At 43.5% G+C, this 18,312-nt stretch overlaps 1 protein-coding gene across 4 annotated transcripts in view; it reads left to right on the top strand.

Annotated features, from left to right (window-relative positions):
• Positions 1-18,312, top strand: part of Ddr2 (discoidin domain receptor family, member 2) — a 138,530-nt gene that overhangs the window by 17,066 nt on the left and 103,152 nt on the right. For all 4 annotated transcript variants that reach the window (XM_006496696.4, XM_006496697.4, XM_006496698.3 and 1 more), the window contains one exon: positions 4,827-4,976. The gene's annotated coding sequence lies outside the window, so the exon portion shown is untranslated. Of the gene's footprint in view, positions 1-4,826; positions 4,977-18,312 lie in introns of those variants that run through there.

Raw genomic sequence — 18,312 nt, 5'->3', positions numbered from 1 at the left:
TCCGGATACTTTCTAAGTACACTTGAGAAGCACGATGTTTTCCCTTCCCAGGGTTAGTATGGATCAAGAAATGCAGGAACCTGGTAAAGAGCAAGACATGCAAAGATAGGAGAGTTGGAGTGGGTGAATCGCCTGTTCCACCTCAGGGCTGTGGTGGGGGGGAGGCTGGAAGGTAAGAACCAGAGGAAATTGGAGAGGCTGAGACAGCAGACAGGCAGAGCTCAGCAGTCATGCTGCACGGGTGGCCAGGGTGTCAGCAGAAGGGCAGCCCAAGGTGATGAGGAACTAGCTGGGGGAGAATGGAATGCCTCGTACCATACTGTTAGGGCATCAGTGAGGGACCTTGGTTGTTGCAGAGTTTTGAACAATTCCTTTCTGTGAAAGCAAAAACAGTGTTATCTTAAGAAGATGAACAGGACAGCATCTTGTAAGAAGATGAACAGGACGGCATCTTGTAAGGGAAATGGCAGGAGAGAAGGAGTTAGGTAGGGGCATTCATTAGAAAGCTTCTTTCAGAGGTCCTTGCAGGACTTTGAGTCCTGAGGTTTTAGATCAGGATGGTGAAGTCCTAGAGCAGACATGGAGGGACCTGACTGGATAGAGAGTGCCTTTGCTAACAGAGAACAGAAGGACACACTTACATTAGCCGAGGCTGAGCACACAGGGACCTGTGGATGGAGCCCAGGGTCTTTAGCCTAGGATCAGAGCTCCGGAAGGGCCGCATGGCCACTTCACCCTTTGCTGCTGGCAGTGCATGTGGCTCTACTTCCTCTTTTCCTTCCCTTCCCTTGCATCTCATGGCTTCCTTACTAGGTCCCTCACAAGGAAGACTGCTCCATGGGAACATTTTGCTTGGGATAGCAAAAGGAATTCTTGCTAATGAGGTTTATGTTGTCCAGAGTACAACCTTTGGAAAATTGTGCCATGTTAGTAGATAACAAAGCAATGGGGTAGAGGTGAAAGTCCTGTGATCAAGTGAACTTGGAAAATGCCACGAGAGACTTGATAGGCTTCTTTCTTTTCAAATGGTAGCAAATGCATTACCTTGGGGCTGGGGAGATGGCTTAATTTGGAATGTGCTGATGTGAAAACTTGACAACCCCGAATTTGATTCCCAACACCTCGGTAAAAAGCTAGCCATGGTGCCAGATGCCTGTAATCCCAGCTCTGGGGAGGCTGAGCCAGGATACCTGGAGCTTGCTGGTCAGCTAGTCTAGTCAAATGAGTGAGTTCCAGATCCAGTGACTGTCTCAAAGACAGGGTGGAGAGTGATGAAGAAAAACAGCTAAAAACTGACCTCTGGTCTCTGCATGCACCTGCCTGCACATATGTGTACATGAACATGCACACATGCATGAACATCATGATACACACACTCACACACACACACACACACAGAGAGAGAGAGACAGAGACAGAGACACACAGAGAGAGACTTATCATAGAGGGTAGATTGTAGTATGTCACAAGCTTCCTGAACCATGGGCTCTTTTTAGAAGGAGCATCCCAGGGGAAGAGAAATGCACAGACACATGGCAAAATCAGGCACTGGGAAAGACATCATAGAAATAAGCCTCTTAATGCTGGAAGTTTGTATGTAATGGAAAGAAACAAGAGGCTGGGATTTGGGTCTGGAATGTACAATCTGACAACCAGAGGCAAGTCACTGGGTTCCTCTCAACCTCTCAACCCCAGTGTCTGTAGGCTTTTTTTTTCTTTCTTTCTAATATTATATGGATCCTCAAGGTCCTTTCAACGGGTCTGAGATCATGTGTATAGGCAGAAGAAGGAGTGATCTGTGATTTTTCTGCTCTGTAATAACTGGTATGGAAACAGGAAGGAGGCAATGGGGACAGTGACAAGATGATGAGCAAGATGTGGTTTGAGTCCCTGAGCTGATTACATGGTTGGGCCTGACACTGCTGGCTGGTGCGGCAGAGACAAAGGGAGTCTGTAGCTCGTTCCCAGACCTCTGTCACACCACTGTGCCGTGTGCTGCATGGGCAGAATCCTTGATGCTAAGATAACGCTCATTCCCAATGCTCACCCACACTGTCTCAGTTTTTCAAGGTAGATGCTGTGTGATCCTGGTTAGATCAGCCTTCTGGATTGAGGGTTCTTCATCTGCAAAAATAAGGAGCTTAATTTTGGGTCAGAGTCCCTGATGTTTTGTAAGAAAGAACTGTTTTTAAGTAGATCCAAGACTTTCTCGAAGATATAAAGGGTATATAGGTATTTTTCTTACCTAGTGCCAGCAGTGGACCCTAAGAATGTTCTTGGTTTTCTCCTTCTTTGGTCTTCTCACCTACTTCAAATGTTTATTCCTGACTTAGGTAGTTAATTCATCCACGTAGGGACAGCCTCAGACTCACTAGATTGCCAGGCTCAATCTTGTGTCTCTTTACATGCAATGCCTATCTTTTTATCTCCATAGGAAACCAAATTGTTTAGGTTCAACCTTTCTTCATGAACAAACCCTTCTTTTGGTTTTCCCAGTTACAAAAAAGTAAGGATCGTGTTTCTGATCTCCTGTAGGCTAGGAGCTCAGGCTCTGGGACTTCCTCCTTCCCTCTCCTGTTGCTAGTCATGGGGCCACTCTCAACTATGCCTACATTATTATTATTATTATTATTATTATTATTATTATTATTATTATTATACTCTACATTATTTCTTGTTTCTGATGCTGTCACTACCACAGGTCAGGTTCTATCTGGTTATTATGCTCTCTGTCTCTCCTTTAAAGTCATTCACATGCCACATTCAGCCCCACAGAGCTTCCCCATAGCCTTTGTTCGAACCACTCAGGCTGCCGGCATTCACAGCCCTGTCCCCACCTTGACTGTTGACCGTCTTCCAGCTCTCTCAGTTACTTACCTGTTCCTGGCTTCTAACCATCCATTTATTGATCTTCTCAGCCCACATTCTGTCTATCCAGATGCTCCCTTCTCAGCCTTTCATCCTATTCTTTTTTGCCTAACCAAGTCCTAGGAATATCTCAAAAGGTAGCTTAAACAATGCCTTCCTTCTCCATCAACAAACCCTCAATCCTGTCTGGTGCCTCTCAGGAGCAATCACAATATCACTTAGGTTTCTTGGCAAGTCTTTGAAGATAATAGTTTTAGAACTAAAACCCTAAATGTGACAGTTGTAAAGACAATGAAGTGGGGCTCTAGCATAGAGAAGCCCGGGACCATGGTCTTGGCTGGGTCTTACTTTCTTCCAAAGTGCTTTTCTTTCTCTTAATCTTGTGCTTCAAATCTGTATTACAATATCTTCAATAAAACCTAAACCCTGTTCCATACAGTCTTGGCCTGACATTCTTTGCTGCCATTTACTGGAATTGAGGTCCCTAAAAGATGAAAGGAAGTCCTTAGGCTGCTAGGGATGACAGCATAGTGCCTTATCTTCATGTCTGTCACTGCTGATGTGTGCAGAGTTTAATATCCGAGGGATCCACTGCAAACCTAGTTAATTGTATGAGTTGGTTCTTCCTTAGCTTCAAAATCAGGAAAGTTGTAAGCCAGCAGGATTACCCATTTGTGATCTTTGTGCTACAGGGAAGCAGCTTTCGGAAGCAGGGCCTTGCTCTCCCCTCATGTCAACATGATGTTGATGAGAGAGGATTCTATTTGTAAACAGCCCTGCGCACAGGACCCCTGATCCTAAGGCATGCTTAATAATAAGCCCTGCCATGAAATGACAGACATCTAGGGCAAAGTTTAGCTGTTTCTCAGAGTTGGGAGATTTCAGCTGTATGCTTTGTTAGGAAACCAAAAGATGAAGAAAGCTGTCTTTAGCTACGAAGCATCTATTCTTATTTTGTGTGACCACTCTGTGCCTATTAGGAAATGACGCTTATGTAGTCAGTCTGTAACCCCTCCAACCCATAGGCACCACATAAGGTGCACACACACACACACACACACACACACACACACACACACACACACACAATGTCTGTGTGTATGTGTGTGCGCTCATATTCATTATGACTCAATGGATCAGTGAAAATGAAGGCAGCTGCAAAAAAGCATAACTTAGAATTTGCCCTAACTTGTAAAATAGAGGAACCAAGGGAAATGTAGAGTTTGGTGCCATTTGACCTTATAAACCTAACCTTAAATCTGTACATTCATACCAAGCATACATACATACATACACACACATACATATGTAGAGCATTCCTAGAAAACAATTCAGAACAGATAAGCAATTGCATCCAGGGCAAAGGATGATAGTCTGAGGTGCCCATGAGACTTTTCCTCACGTGAGATGCTATATGGGATTCCTTCAAGTCCTCAAGGTTCATTAGGAAGATCCACATGATAAAGTTATTTTCATAACAGTGCCAAGACATCTCTTGCTGTCTCCACCCTCTCTTTCTGCTGTGAGTACCACAAAGGAGCTTTCCAGAGGTTAACTGACATGTGATACTACAACAAATTGAATCCAGAAGCAGATATGATAATCTAGTTATTTTTGATGAAGCCAGATGTTTGTGATATCAAAAATGTAAAACAATGTTGTTATTTCATAAAGCTCCCCGGGAAGAATTTATTTTTTTTGTAGCATTTAATATTTATGTTAACATAATTGTCATCCAGGAGTATATAATAAATTTTAAATGCTCCATTTTAATTTATAAGTCAAGCAGTATTAGGAGATAGACTTGAAATCCCCTTGAGGTTCTCTGGGATGTGTCCAGTCCCATCAGAACCCGGGGTGCTTGGGATCTCATGGATGGGGCTGCTAAGAAGGAACAAAATGTGATTGAAGCAAAACTTTGCAATAAAATATTACTTTTCTTTCCCCCTCCCCTCAAGGGAAATCTACAAGCGACCTGACATTTGGTGCTCTAGAGCATTCTAAGGCTTGCTGCTTGACTTCTAAAGAAGCTGAAATAATTGAGGAGGAGCGGGGACCCTCTGTTTCCAAGGACTCTGTTCTGCAGAGAATGTTCTGCACCCTCTGATGTAAGTAGTCACTCGCTGGAGCTCTGTTGCACATGACATTGAAAGTCAGGGTGGTGCCATGTTGAAAATCATCTGTCTTGGTTAAAGTTGGACTTACCCATGCCAGCACTCATGGGAATGTTGGGTCCCTGGGTGTGATTTCTAATATTACAATCTCAATAATTGTTATAAGTTGCTCTATTTCAACAATACTTTGAAGTGACTCACAAGAAAATGATATTGAGGAACACCAAAACTGGGGTCTAGAGCAGTCATCCGTACTCCAGTTTTAGAAGAGTAAATAACAGCAATATGTATCTCAGAGATGCTGCAGATACTGAGTCAGGATTTGAGTCATAAAGAGAAGCATGCTACATTGCAGAGATTTTTCCAGGAGTCTCCCCATTGGCCGGACTTCACTTCTGGTCTCCACGGGCCTTCTCGCTTCACACTTTGGGCAGGTCAGATCTCACCAGTGAATCTAACAGTGTGGCAGCTTCACAAATCTGGGTCTTTTCTAGCCTAGGGCTCACTGATATCAGAATCATGTCCCCTTTAAGCCGGAGCTGTATCTCCAGGACCTAGCATAGGGGCTGGCATGTGGAGGATGCTCACTGAAGATGCTCAAGGTCAGAGCCTTGGTTTAGACCTGACTCTGAGACTTTCCTATTCAGGAACTCACTGAACTAAGATGTATCATTTCCTTTGTGCCTGCATCTTCACCTGGCATGTGAAGACTGCTCAGTGGGGATTGCCTTAGACTTGCCTGTGTCCCACACTGCCTCTGGAATACTGTTGAGTGTTGAATGACTGAGCGAAGCAGGTGGAACTGTGGAATAAGTGATTCCTGAATACGGGGAAAATTCAGTGCCCCTTCCTTAGACCCCACCCAAGGAAATTTCTTCTGTTGCACTATGTACACTTTTCTGTTTCTGATCAAGGGAATTCCTCACTATTCGTTGCCTCCTTGTGGTGATGTCATAGTTTAATGAAGTCTTTTTGCAGATTGCTGCATGAGTCTTCCTCCTGCTCGCCTTGTTTGTTGTTGTTGTTGTTGTTGTTGTTGTTGTTGTTTTGTTTTGTTTTGTTTTGTTTTTCTTTCTTCCTTTGATAAACTCTTAGCTGGAGCCTTCACATGGGATGGATGTTCCAGAATGAGTAATTCATAGCTATACTTAGCCACTAATCAGAAGTTATTGTGGGCTTTCTCTATTCCATTAGATTTGCCAGAGTTATTCACCTATGAATCATTCCACGCTACGTTTCAGGGGCTCTGACTGTGGTCTCACTTCTTCTCTTCCATCTGAAATATCTATTTCCAGGAGCCATTATTTCAATATGGAAGGCATGTGCTAAACACAGCCCAGTGACCTGAGACTTGGTTTGGGTCGTGTGTGTCGCCCCCCACCCCCAATCTCTTCCATGGCATTGTACCTTGGAGCTATCTCAAGTTCATTGGTTCTTTCAAGCAAAAGCCTTTTTTGTCAACAATCTAAGTTATTTTGAGCTGCCAGAAACAATAAGAGGGCTATTATTGTGTGTGTGTGTGTGTGTGTGTGTGTGTGTGTGTGTGTGTGTGTGTGTGTGTTGGGGGGGAGGTTGGTGTTGGGGAGTTGGGATAGAGGAGAGGGATAGTGCAAAAGTTAGAATCAGGAGAAAGGACAGAGTCAGAATGGAAGACATGGGGAGAAAGTGAGCAGACTGAGGAAGAGAGAGGAGAGGCGAGAGGAAGGCAAGCTGACCAGTTCTACCGTCATCTCAAAGACTACAGTTCTGAAGCAGTTGACCGCCTCTCCCTGGGAGCTCTCATATCCACTGTGGACCAGGCTCTGTGCTATGCAGCCTATGCTTTAATCACATAGGCAAGCAGAGCGCTAGGAGTTTAATCGCCCAAGGCTGCAGTTAACTTCCGCTGTCAGAATCCACTGTAAGACTGTCAAAAAGCAGGTGGCCACACAGGTCAAGCTCCAGATGGCCTATGAACAACTCTTTTTCCTGCATGCTTCAGTTGGGATGGTGGTCACGTGGTCATGGTACTCATAAGTAACTGATTACTGTTAAGGTCTAAGCAGACTGAAACAGTTGCGTCCTTTCTGGTTGATAACATGGCCAACGAGAATTTCTCCTTGGGTTTTCAACCTCAGCTTGGTTTTCCCTCATGACTTAGATGAATCTTTCCCATCATTCATCTGTGGTGGGTGACAGTGGTCCCACGTGTCCTGGAAGAAATGTGCTCAAGGACATAAAGGCAGCACTGCCCAAGATATTGGAAGTGGCTGAAGGCTGAATAGAATCAAACCTGGGAGCCATGTGCTGGCTACTGAGTACTTAATGGCTGAGGTAAATGAGACACCGTGATCTTATGGATGACAAGTTGTGTCAGGGTTAGTTTAGAAAAGGCGGGATTTGGATAAGTAACTAATTAGGGAGGCTCCACCGCTGTCATAAGTCTATATACTTATATAGTGATGGGATGGACTAGAAACAGAGGCAAGCAAATCTGTCAGAGGGGAATTGAAGTAAAACATGACCAGGTTGACTTAGACATTTCTGGATGAACAGTCCTCCAGCAGTGCTCCCACAGTGCTCCCAAACGCATCAGCTTGGGACAGATGTCAGCGACGTAAGCAAAGCACTGGCGTCTGGGAGTCAGCTCTGTTGGTGCTGAGATTCAAGAACTTTGAATGATATTTTTACTTTTAATGAAACAGGAACAAAGGTTATTGAATGTCTGAGGCATTCTTGGGATTATGGACGTGAGTGGAAGGGAAAGAAGTAGACCTATGTTAGTAAGAGGCAATTCCAGCTAAGTATTCATGGGCAAAAACAAGGGAGGGAGAGAGAAAGAGAGAGAGAGAGACAGATACAGAGAGAGACAGAGAGAGACACAGAGAGAGACACAGACAGAGACACACAAAGAAAGTCAGACTGAGACAGACAGGGAGAGGGAGAGACAGAGAGACAAACAGAGACAGAGAGAGACAGAGAAATGGAGAGGGAGGGAGGAAGAGATAGAGACAGAGACAGACAGAGTCAGAGAGAGAGAGAGAAAGAGAGAGAGACAGAGAGATACAGAGACAGAGAGAGACACACAGAGAGAGACAGAGAGACAGACACACACACAGAGAATTGCATATGCTCAGGTGGGTAGTGACAATGGCATCTGATTCTGGAATATTTTAGAAGAACTGCCCTAAGGCTTAAAGGCATGGAGCTGCAGCTAAATGTTGGTGCTAGGAAGAACTCCCAACATGTAGAAGAGAGGGTGTGTGATCGGTTGTTATTGTTGGAGTTGGCTTAGGCCACAAGGACCCAGAGAGACCTGGCCGGGCACGTGAGGTGGAGAAGAGAGGAAATAGCAGTCTACTTGGAGCAGAGGGTGGGTGGAGGAGTGGTGGATAAGGTTGCAGAGGAGAAGAGCTGCCAGAGGGGGCAGAGCCCTGACTGCTGGCTGGGGTAAGACATCTGGATGCCATGTTGGGGACTCAACATTTGTGCTGTCTTTGCTCTGGTGGGGAGGGGGACTTCAACTCTAGACACCTTTATTCCTGGTGTCTGTTCTGTTGAGTGAAGGTAGTTCTGAATGAGGTTTGAGATATCATAAAAGTAAAATTTCAGGAGAAAGAGTATACTGGGGGGGGGGAGCCAAAAATATATGCACATGACATATTTTGGACTAGTGTTTTCTAAGATTTCAATCTGTTAGTTTTGCTTTGATCTTTAAGAACCACCCACAAACTCTGTTGCTCTCGGAGCAGAACATGGGCTGCTAGCGAGACATATTGCTTTCATAGTTTCAACTCTCAGTCTTAGAAGTTTTCATATCATATTCAATATTTTAGCTCCCATTTGTGGGCTGTGGAGAGTAATGTTAAGTGTCCCTTGCTGGCAATGTTCACTGAATTGCTACCGGAGCCTGAACCTAATCTTAGTCCCTGCTTCCCAGGGCACAGGGCTCCTGTTTCCTTCCTTCAAACAGATGGTAGGGAATGAACTAAGAAGGAATTTTTAATGGAAGTATGTTTGGGCTCGATGGGCATAGGCATGACTACTTGAGTTTGATCTCCAGACCTTACAGTGGAAGGAGAGCACTGACTCCCTAAAGTTACCCTCTTGTTTTCACAAGTATGCTGAGATATGTGTATGCCAGCACACATGTGCATGCGTGTGTGCGTGCGTGCATGTGTGCACACACACAGAGACACCCACAATCCTTTGCTTGGGCTCATTATCACCTGTGTTTTCCATTGGAGAAGCAGTGTTAGTCCCCGCCCACTTCTGGTCTGGCCTCTGGGTAGCCAGATTCAGATGTTTCCTTCTTTTAATTTCCTGGGGAAAATCCCACCACCTGTGTCTTATTTGGGGTTTTTGAACTGTGAGATGATGGCACCCACAATTCCTAGAATAGCTGCATCCATGCGCCAAGTGTACCAGACTGCACACAACAACGGAAGACAGGATTTAGGGCAAGGAACAGCAGAGGCGCTGGGACCAGGCATCTTCTCCACAAACATACAGCTGAGTCCGGAGGTTGTGGGAGGAGAAGGCAGGGCCCCACTGACTCACTCGAGGATGTGGGCACGCTGGCTGCTCTGATCTGCAAGTCGTGAGGGTCCTAGCCTGGCTTTTCTTCAAGAACAAAACTTCAAAGGAGGTAGGCATAGGATGAAGCAGAGTTCCCTAGCACCCAGGAGGTTTTGTGTGGGATTCTGTGAGAATCTGCTACAGCCCTGGGTGTTCAAATCTCCTCCCTACCATTTTTCCCCCTGTCTCCATAGCTTAGCACTCAAATGATTCTTTGAGAAGGTAGGGTAGGCACAAATGGAAAGCCTTTTCTTCACTTCAGTTCTAGAGTCTGGCTTGTATCTTGCCAATTCTGGGAGATTATAGGAATGATTTAGAACTTGTATGGAAAACTACCTGACCTCTTCCAGGGAGACCTCAGGGAATTCCTTAAAATATTTAACTTTTCTTATGTCTACTTTAGTGCTAAAGAAGAAGATTTCATCCTACTGATCCCATGGTGTTTTATGCTGTGGCTTATTCATTTATAAACCTTATTATCATTATTATTCCACTGAAAAAATACTAGACCTTTGCTCTCATGTAGGTGCTAAAGACTGTAGGAAAACTTGATTTCATCACACTGTGTAAGAAAGACTGGAAGGGAAAGCAGCTAGGAGCTGCGGGTGCCTAGATGGATAGCCCAATGAGAGAGCAAGGGGGCCTGTAGCCAAGCAATGCCAAGCAGAAGAGAGAGGAAGAGGTTTTGCCCTCACTGGAGAGTAACTTCACTGACTCTGGGAGGAACGAGGCACAGCCTACTGTGGCTACAGAGCAAGGGACAGTGATTGCATCCAGGAGAAGATGATGCGGAAAGTACAGGCCACTAGGATCAAGAAAACACCATTAATCTTTGGTTGTTGTTGCAAAATTGTGCTTTCCAAAGCCTTGGTCAAGGATGCAGAAGCCTCAGGATGAGCCCTGGGATGCTGTCCTAGGAAATGCGCAGTGGAATTCCCCTTCATAAATCCTAGAGGCTGGGAGGGCCTCTGAGAAGAGGAAAGAGCTGTAGCATTGCCTGGAAGACGGCAGAACATGGGCACGCAAGGAGTAGCCAAGGAGCGAGAGATGGAGAGATATTTTTCCTTTCTTAATCATGGGGAATATTTATTAAGTAATAAAAACCTATTAAAATAGAGGTTACTTTCATTCAATAAAATCTCTAATTCTTTCTGATCCTAAAATCATATACTTTTGAATATATTAAGTAACAAAAAGTAGAAATCGACCAGACAAGATCTATGAGTGACCTTAAAAAGAATCCATACTGTTCAAGAAATTTTGTTTTATGAATGCATCAAGGGGTTGCTCTAAAAGGAGCCGGCTTTATACACAAAGAAACTTATTACAACATTTTGTATATATAATAAAGGAATGTTGTAAATTGCCGATTTTGAGGTCAAAATTTTATATGTGTGTGAAAAACCTGTCAATCAGTGATGCTCTCTTGGAGTGTGAGATAACACAAGACGGTCTTTGTATTTTTAGATGAAATAAAAATAGAAGTTAACAAAGTTATACAAAAAGTACAAAATCAATGCATACATATGCCCAAATGTTGATGTTCTACTTTAGTTCCCCATTGACATAATACAAAACTACAAGAGAAAGCAACTTGTAGAGGAAGGAATGTCTTTAGCTTACAGGTTAGAGTTCATGACTGAGAGAAGCCAGGGCAGGAGCACAGGGTAGAAACCCGGAGGCAGGCGCTGAAGCAGAAGCTACGGAGGGATGCTGCTTGTTGCAGCTCCTTGCTTTGTCTCTAGGCTCGTGTTCAGCTAGCATGTTTGTACCTCATAGGACCACCTGCTCTGCAGGGACACTGCTCACAATGTGCTGGGCTCTCCAGCATCGATTAGCAATCAAGATGTCCCCAGATATCTTCACAGGCCAATGTGATGGAGGTAATTCCTCAGGTGAGGACCCCTCTTCTTGGGTGTGTCAAGTTGATCATTAAGAGCCACCATCACAGTGAAGTGTGTTTGCTTGCAGACTAAGGCTAAGGGTGCATCTTTGGTCCTTTACATAATTAAACTGTCATAAATGTGCATGAGATATTTTTTATGTGAGAAAAAGAATACATAACCTTATATAACATTTGAAGAGGGGGAGATGTTATGAAAGTATCTTTTTTCTATCTAGAGGGATTACTTAAAAATCCTGAGAATTTTCTTCCTTTTTTATATTCTGAGAATTTTTTTTTTAAGATTCTGAAACATCTTCCTTGTTGAAAGTTAAGTTCTTTACATGTATCAATCCGACCCTAGCTAAACAACAACAACAACAACAACAACAACAATAACAACAACAACAACAAAATGCAGGGTTTGTATTTGTGCTCTACTCAAACCTATGGGATGCTCTGTGACGTCCATGGAAAACAAGTTCCACACTGCTTGGCTTGCTGTCCACACTGGGAACTGACTCCCAGGGAATCTCAGTTACTGCTGTGCATTGTCTTTAAGATTCGCTATTCCCACCATGCCCAGCTTCCCATATTGGAACTTGCATTTGCTCTTCGGGACACCATGTTCCCTGGGCATGTGTTAAGCACTATAAAGTGCTCCAATACTTCTTACATCATGACCAGGTTGGCCCATCTGTGTGAGCTGGCAGATCAGCTCCTTCTCAGACCATGACACACAATGTGCCTGTACATCAGAGACTCTGAGGATACTCAGAGTTGCCCAATAGTTTTACAGAAGAACAAGCCTTGTTTCTAGCTTCCCCATCCATACCTCCTCACAGGCTATGACTGCCAGAAGTGACATTTTCCTCACTTCCACCTTTCAGATGCAACAATTCCTGACCCATGTTCCATTTCCTTCTTGATTCATTCCCAGTGGTTTCAATTAACAGTGGCCATGTATGGAATTTTGACCACTCAAATAGACTGTTTTCTTTTTCTTTTAAATTAAAACCATAGCACATGCCAAGAATATAACAGACAATATAACTGGGATTTAGAATTCAACACCAATGGGTAGAAGGACTTAATTAAATGGTCTTTTAGACAGAGATGCAATGTCTCTAAGTCTCTCATCTTATTAGCAACACAGAAGGACTATGACTTTCTTGTTTGTCTTTCTGGAACCAAGTACTGTGCAAAACACATGGTGGACATTCCTTAAGTGTTTGTAAGATGAATAGATGAGCATCAAAGGAGGGCAGCTTTGCTGGCACAGGGCTAGTGTGGACTACTGAAAGGGTTCAGTACCACAGTGGACTGGGTGATGGGAAATGGCTCAGACTTAATCACCATGTACTTAGTTCTTCCAGCTCTTTAAAAGCATGTGAATGTGTGTGTGTGTGTGTGTGTGTGTGTGTGTGTGTGTGTATGCACGAGCATGGAGGAGAAGACTGGGCATATAAGAATATAAGAGTGCTTCCCTTTGGATGATACACACTTGCAAGTCCAGATACTTCTACTGTGGAGTAGGAGGCTGAGGAGGAGGGATCCCAAGTTTAAGGCCTGTGTGGACTATAGAGTAAGTTCAAGACCAACCTGGATACACTTGTGAGTCCCTTTTTCAGAATAAAAAGTGAAAGGAAGACCAGGGATATAGCTCAATGGTCGAGTGCTTGTCTAGCTTGCATGACAACCTGTCTGAATCCTCAATCTTGTCAAAAACACTTTTGCCTTAAGGAGACTGGATATATCCTCTGATACATGTCGAGATCTGACACTTACAAAGTATTTCACTTCCTTTAGGGTTTTGTTATTCTTGTTAAAATCCCCCCACCCCCAAGTCACTGTCATACTAACCTTAGCCTACCACTTAAAAATTATATAATGTGAACTCCCTTCCTTGGCATCTCTTCTAATGCTGCTTGCCTTAACCTTACAGCTCCTTGCGTGTCCCCAAAGACACAAAGATTATAGCAATGTGTGCATATGCTATTTTAAGAATAGAACCATCTCTGCCTCTCTTTCCCTTTCCAAACCAACTATTGCTTGAATGAAAAAAAATTCCATATTGTTGAAGCAAACCATTATTTATCACCTGTCACCATCAACTGGTGATTTGTGATTGCAAACATCATTCTGTGACCTCCTTATGCACGTACACCCATAAGCCTTGGGGAAGAGCTGACTTTGTTAACAAGTTATTTGAGTTATTCTCCTGACTCATAAACACACCATGGGGAAGGAGGGCAGAGATTGTTACTTCAGTTCCAGATGAAGAAAACACAGTAAACGCATGGGAGGAGTAGCCTGCTTGAGACACAAGCAGACTCACAGCTCAATTGTACCAGATCCAGATTTCCTGATCATTTAAACTGTGGCTGGCTCAGAGCTCCTTTGATCCCACTCCAACAAAACCACGAGAGATGTTATTGAATAAATCCAAAACCATGAGGAGAGGGGTGTAAGCAGACTCTTGCATTGCAACCTCCTACCCCAATCTCAAGACCAAATTCATTTGAAAGGTATAGTTAGGAGCAAATACATTAATGGTGAGAGGGGCCAGCAGTGGTAATGATTGTCCTGCAACGGACTATCCCTTTTGCAATGTCTCCAATATGGCTCCCAAAGAGTGTGGGCGTGGCTTAGGTTGCCTAGCAGCAGGAGATGTGCATACTAAGGAAGCCACTCCTCTCACCCTGGAGGGAAGTAGGTATCTGATTAGGATCAGTCTTAAGGGCAATTCTCAACTGGAAGTACCAGCTTTGTGATTAAAATTCACAGGTGCATTGAGCTGTCACTCACTCAGAGCATAGGAGGGAGGCTGGGCAAAAGGAGAAGAATGTGGTGGGAAAATCTTAGGGAGCCTGGGGTGGGACTAGGGATGTGGGTGAGTCACGTTCCTTGGGTACAGATGTAAAGATGTTAAGAGGAAAAAAAATCAGAAACCAAGATAAACACTACTTTAAATCAACATTTAGTGTATATCAGTATATCATTTGGCAGCTAACAGGCTATGGCCAAAAGCCTCTTTGTAAGTAAGAGTTTACGAAAAGTCAATAGCAGGAGAGCCAAGCTTATGCCCTGGTATTAAAAATCCTGAATTAAGCCCAGAATGTCAGACTCATGAAACCTTAGCCTGAGATCTATGAGAAAATATTTCTGAAGGAAAAGAGCAATGGATTTGACTGTTTCTGTTATTTAGTTGTTTAGAGATTCTATAACGAGTGACCAGAAGCTGAGTGTTTAAGGAAACTTACAGCCTCACAAATCTGGAGAAAATGCAATACCAAGCTGCGGAGCAGAGCCAAGGTTGTTCTGTAGATTTCAGGGAGGTATCCCATCTCCACCCTCCGGCTTCTCGTGCTTCCTGAACCCATGCAGTTTTACCTGTGTGGTCACCTAGCCTCCTCCCTGTGGTTGCCTGTGTTTGTTTGTTTGTTTGTTTGTTTTTTCTCATAAAGATCCATTGGATGATATCTACTCCAGAAGGTGAAAAGTCAGAACATCTACCATGTCCCTGTTTGCATGGTAGGTCCTACAGGCAGGCAGAGTCAGGACTCGAACAAATCTTTCTTGAGGTACAAGGCGCACCTCAACCAGCTCGCTATTAGGCAGGGACATTTCACTTCAAACTTGGCTTGCAGGAGTGGTGATGGATTGGGGAAACAGACCTTTCATAATTTAAATTCCTAACGAAATGAAAGGTAGGTCCATTGGGGTGCTTACATTCCAGTCTCGATAATTGACAGCAACAGGCCTATGATTCTATTAGAAGATCTGATTTCCAGTACTCAGCTGATAATGATCGGGAAATGTTTATACTAAATTATACATTTCTTTTGTTAACTTTTCCCTTTGAGTACAAGCAATTTATTAAATTATTTTGATTACTACCAAGTGTAATAAATTTCAGATTTAAAAAAAATGTAAACTCACCAGCTGGGGCAAAAATGTCCTCTGTCAAATCTGGTGCTCTGATTTTTAGTTACAGCATGTGGCTGTTGCACCTGGGAGGCTGGTTAAAGCTTCTAGAAACAGTTTGCTTTCTTAAAGTGGTTCACGTTCTTCCTGTAACCTCATTTATATAAATGATTTGCTTTCTAAAAATTTTTTTATAGTGGAAAGGTAAAATTGAATTCAGCTTAGCTTAATTCAGATTTTTTCTTACTGCATACTAAAAATAAGCAGAATCTCAATAAATATATAATTTGGAAAGTTATTTAGGGGACTAAAATGTTCTAGAATTTGGATTAGGTGGATGTAGGATATTTTGGGTTTCCCATTGTGGGTGAGAATTTAAATTTACTTACATGCCCAATATTTATCTACTAGTGTTAAGTCTGAACTTGTCTAGCGACAGGGAAATGAATGGAGTTAACTGAGGGTCTTCAAATCTGAGATTCCTATAAGAGCCCAAGGTGATAGAATCAAAGAGGAAAGTATCCATGACATTTGAAAGAAAAGATTATGTATTTGTTCTTAAACTATAAACAAAATTTATCATTTTCTCCAATTAATAGAAATCAAAGACATTTCATACCATGTTGTACTATTGTCACTCTTTCAGGAAGCACTCACTGGTGTTTAAAACTTGTAGTTTTAGGTCCTTGACTGGATCTTGTTAAATGGGCTACCCACATCTTGCCCATACAGGGCACATTTCTGATTTTTTTTTGATGATTGCATTTCGGTTTAGTTGATTTTCTTTGTAGTCTCATACTCTTTGTGTATTTAACCATATTGTTCCTAGCAAGGGTTCTAGGTCTTCATTAGACTGCAAGAAGTGATCATGGTAGTCTTTAGCTTCCAGAAGCTCCTTAGAAAGGGATGGGGTCTCATGAGCACCCCTTGTCCATGATGGTGTTGGAAGGCACATGCGTGGGTTTTGTGACAGTACTCATGGCTGCTGTGTGCACATGACTGTAACCTTCATGTCCTATCCAGACGAGTGTTCCCCAACACTGCTCCGCATCCTCTGCCACACACAGTCTGTCCTCCTCTTCCACAATGTTCCTCAATTGAGGGGGTGATGTGAATGCCCTGTTTGGGGCTCTGCAAAGAGTATTTTTAATGAAACATATTCATTTCTGTCTTCTTGCAAGGTTCCTCTCCAGGGCACCGACCTAACAAAGTATGATTGCTTTGTCAGCCCACAATCAGTGCAGAGGCAGGTCGTACCTCCGTTCCTGGTTCCTTTTTTTTTTTCCATAAAATTAGTAATTCCCCATTGTTCCTTCTCAGGCCTTTATCGTATCTCCAGAAGATTCCGTTCCAACAGTCTTCTGTATGTGCTAAGGCACATGAGTGCTATTGTGAAGTCAACCTTACACGTCTGCAATGAGGATGTCTGCAATGTGGAGTTCTGCTGAAGCTCCGGTTTCAAACAGATAATCATGAAAGCTAATTATGTCATACTTTGTAACTGTTGCTGTTCTTCTTAATTTTCCCACATTTAAAACTATTAGAATTTTGGTTAGTACCTTCTGCATTCATTTTCTTATTGCTATAACCAAATGCCTCTTAAGGAACCACTAAAGAGACGGTTATTTTACCTTATGGTTTGAGGGAATAGAGTCTATTAAGGAGTAGAATGAATGTGAGCATGTGGCCCTGTGGCCTCTGGTCACCTTGCTTTTATACTCAAGAAGCAGGGAGTTGGCAGGAAATGGAGCTGGGCTACCAAACCTCCAGGTCTTCCCCTGAAGAGATTTGCTTGCTCTAGCAAGACTCCACCTCCGAAAAGTCCCTTAACTTTCCACAATAGCTGAGGACCAAGTGTTCAAACACGTGAGCCTGAAGGGGGCCTTCACATTTAAGACACAGCTCCCTCGAGTTTGTAGCTTCTAAAACAGACTCTCTCTGTGAATGAAAAACATCTGCTTTGAGGCATATCTTCTCCACCCCATCTGTGAAGGTGAATGGAAAGAACGTACTTAGTTGTGCATGGTTGGAGTCAGATCATCAAAGATGTGAGCTAGACTTAGTAGCACCGGAAGGAAAGAAGAAAGTTTATAAGGTGCCCTCTCTGTGCCCTTCTGTATCCTTCCAAGGTTTCTAACCTACTTCCCGGAAGTCCTTGTGCTTGAGGGCTGCTCTTGACTTTCTTGCTTAGAAGCTTGCTGTTCTCATACTACATTCTCTCTCTCTCTCTCTCTCTCTCTCTCTCTCCCTTTCCTCTGTCTCTCTGTTTCTCTTCCTGTCTCTTCTTCCCTCCCTTCCTCCTTCCTTTTCGTTCTCTCTGTCTCTCTCTGTCCCTCTGTTTGTCTTTGTCTTTGTCTTTGTCTTTGTCTTTGTCTTTGTCTTTGTCTCTGTCTGTCTGTCTGTCTGTCTGTCTCTCTCTCTCTCTCTCTCTCACACACACACACACACACACACACACACACACACACACACACACACACACACACACAAATCCCTTACTAGGACATTTTTGGATCTTAGTTAATCCCAGATGCAGTCAAGTCGACAACCAAGAATAGCCATCACAACCACCACCAACTTGGCTAACACAGATTGGAAGACTTCAAAGGATAGTGGCCGAAGTCAGCTCGGCCGATGGCTCTGACTCTGGTTGCTTTAGACAGGAGCAAACTTCTGGCTGCTTCAGTTATCGGTTGATAGTGGCTCCTATGATTAGGAAGGATAAGTGGCTTCTCTCGGCTTTGCCAGAACCAAGTGGTCATGTTCGCGGAGGAGTGGGAACACTAATTTCAGGGATTTGACTCTGGTACAAAGCCCGAGGGTGCGATGTTGCTTTTTCCTTCGGCCCTAGTAAACATCTTATGCTCGGTATGGTGGTTGAACTGCTGGATTGAGTCTTCGGTTTCAGTGCCAGGAGGTTCACAGTAAATGAGAGGTGTGGGCTCTTGGGGAAGAGTGGCTGTG

This window comes from Mus musculus, chromosome 1, assembly GCF_000001635.26.
Source record: "Mus musculus strain C57BL/6J chromosome 1, GRCm38.p6 C57BL/6J".
Classification (NCBI taxonomy): domain Eukaryota; kingdom Metazoa; phylum Chordata; class Mammalia; order Rodentia; family Muridae; genus Mus; species Mus musculus.
This window is presented reverse-complemented; position numbering and strand designations above follow the sequence as displayed.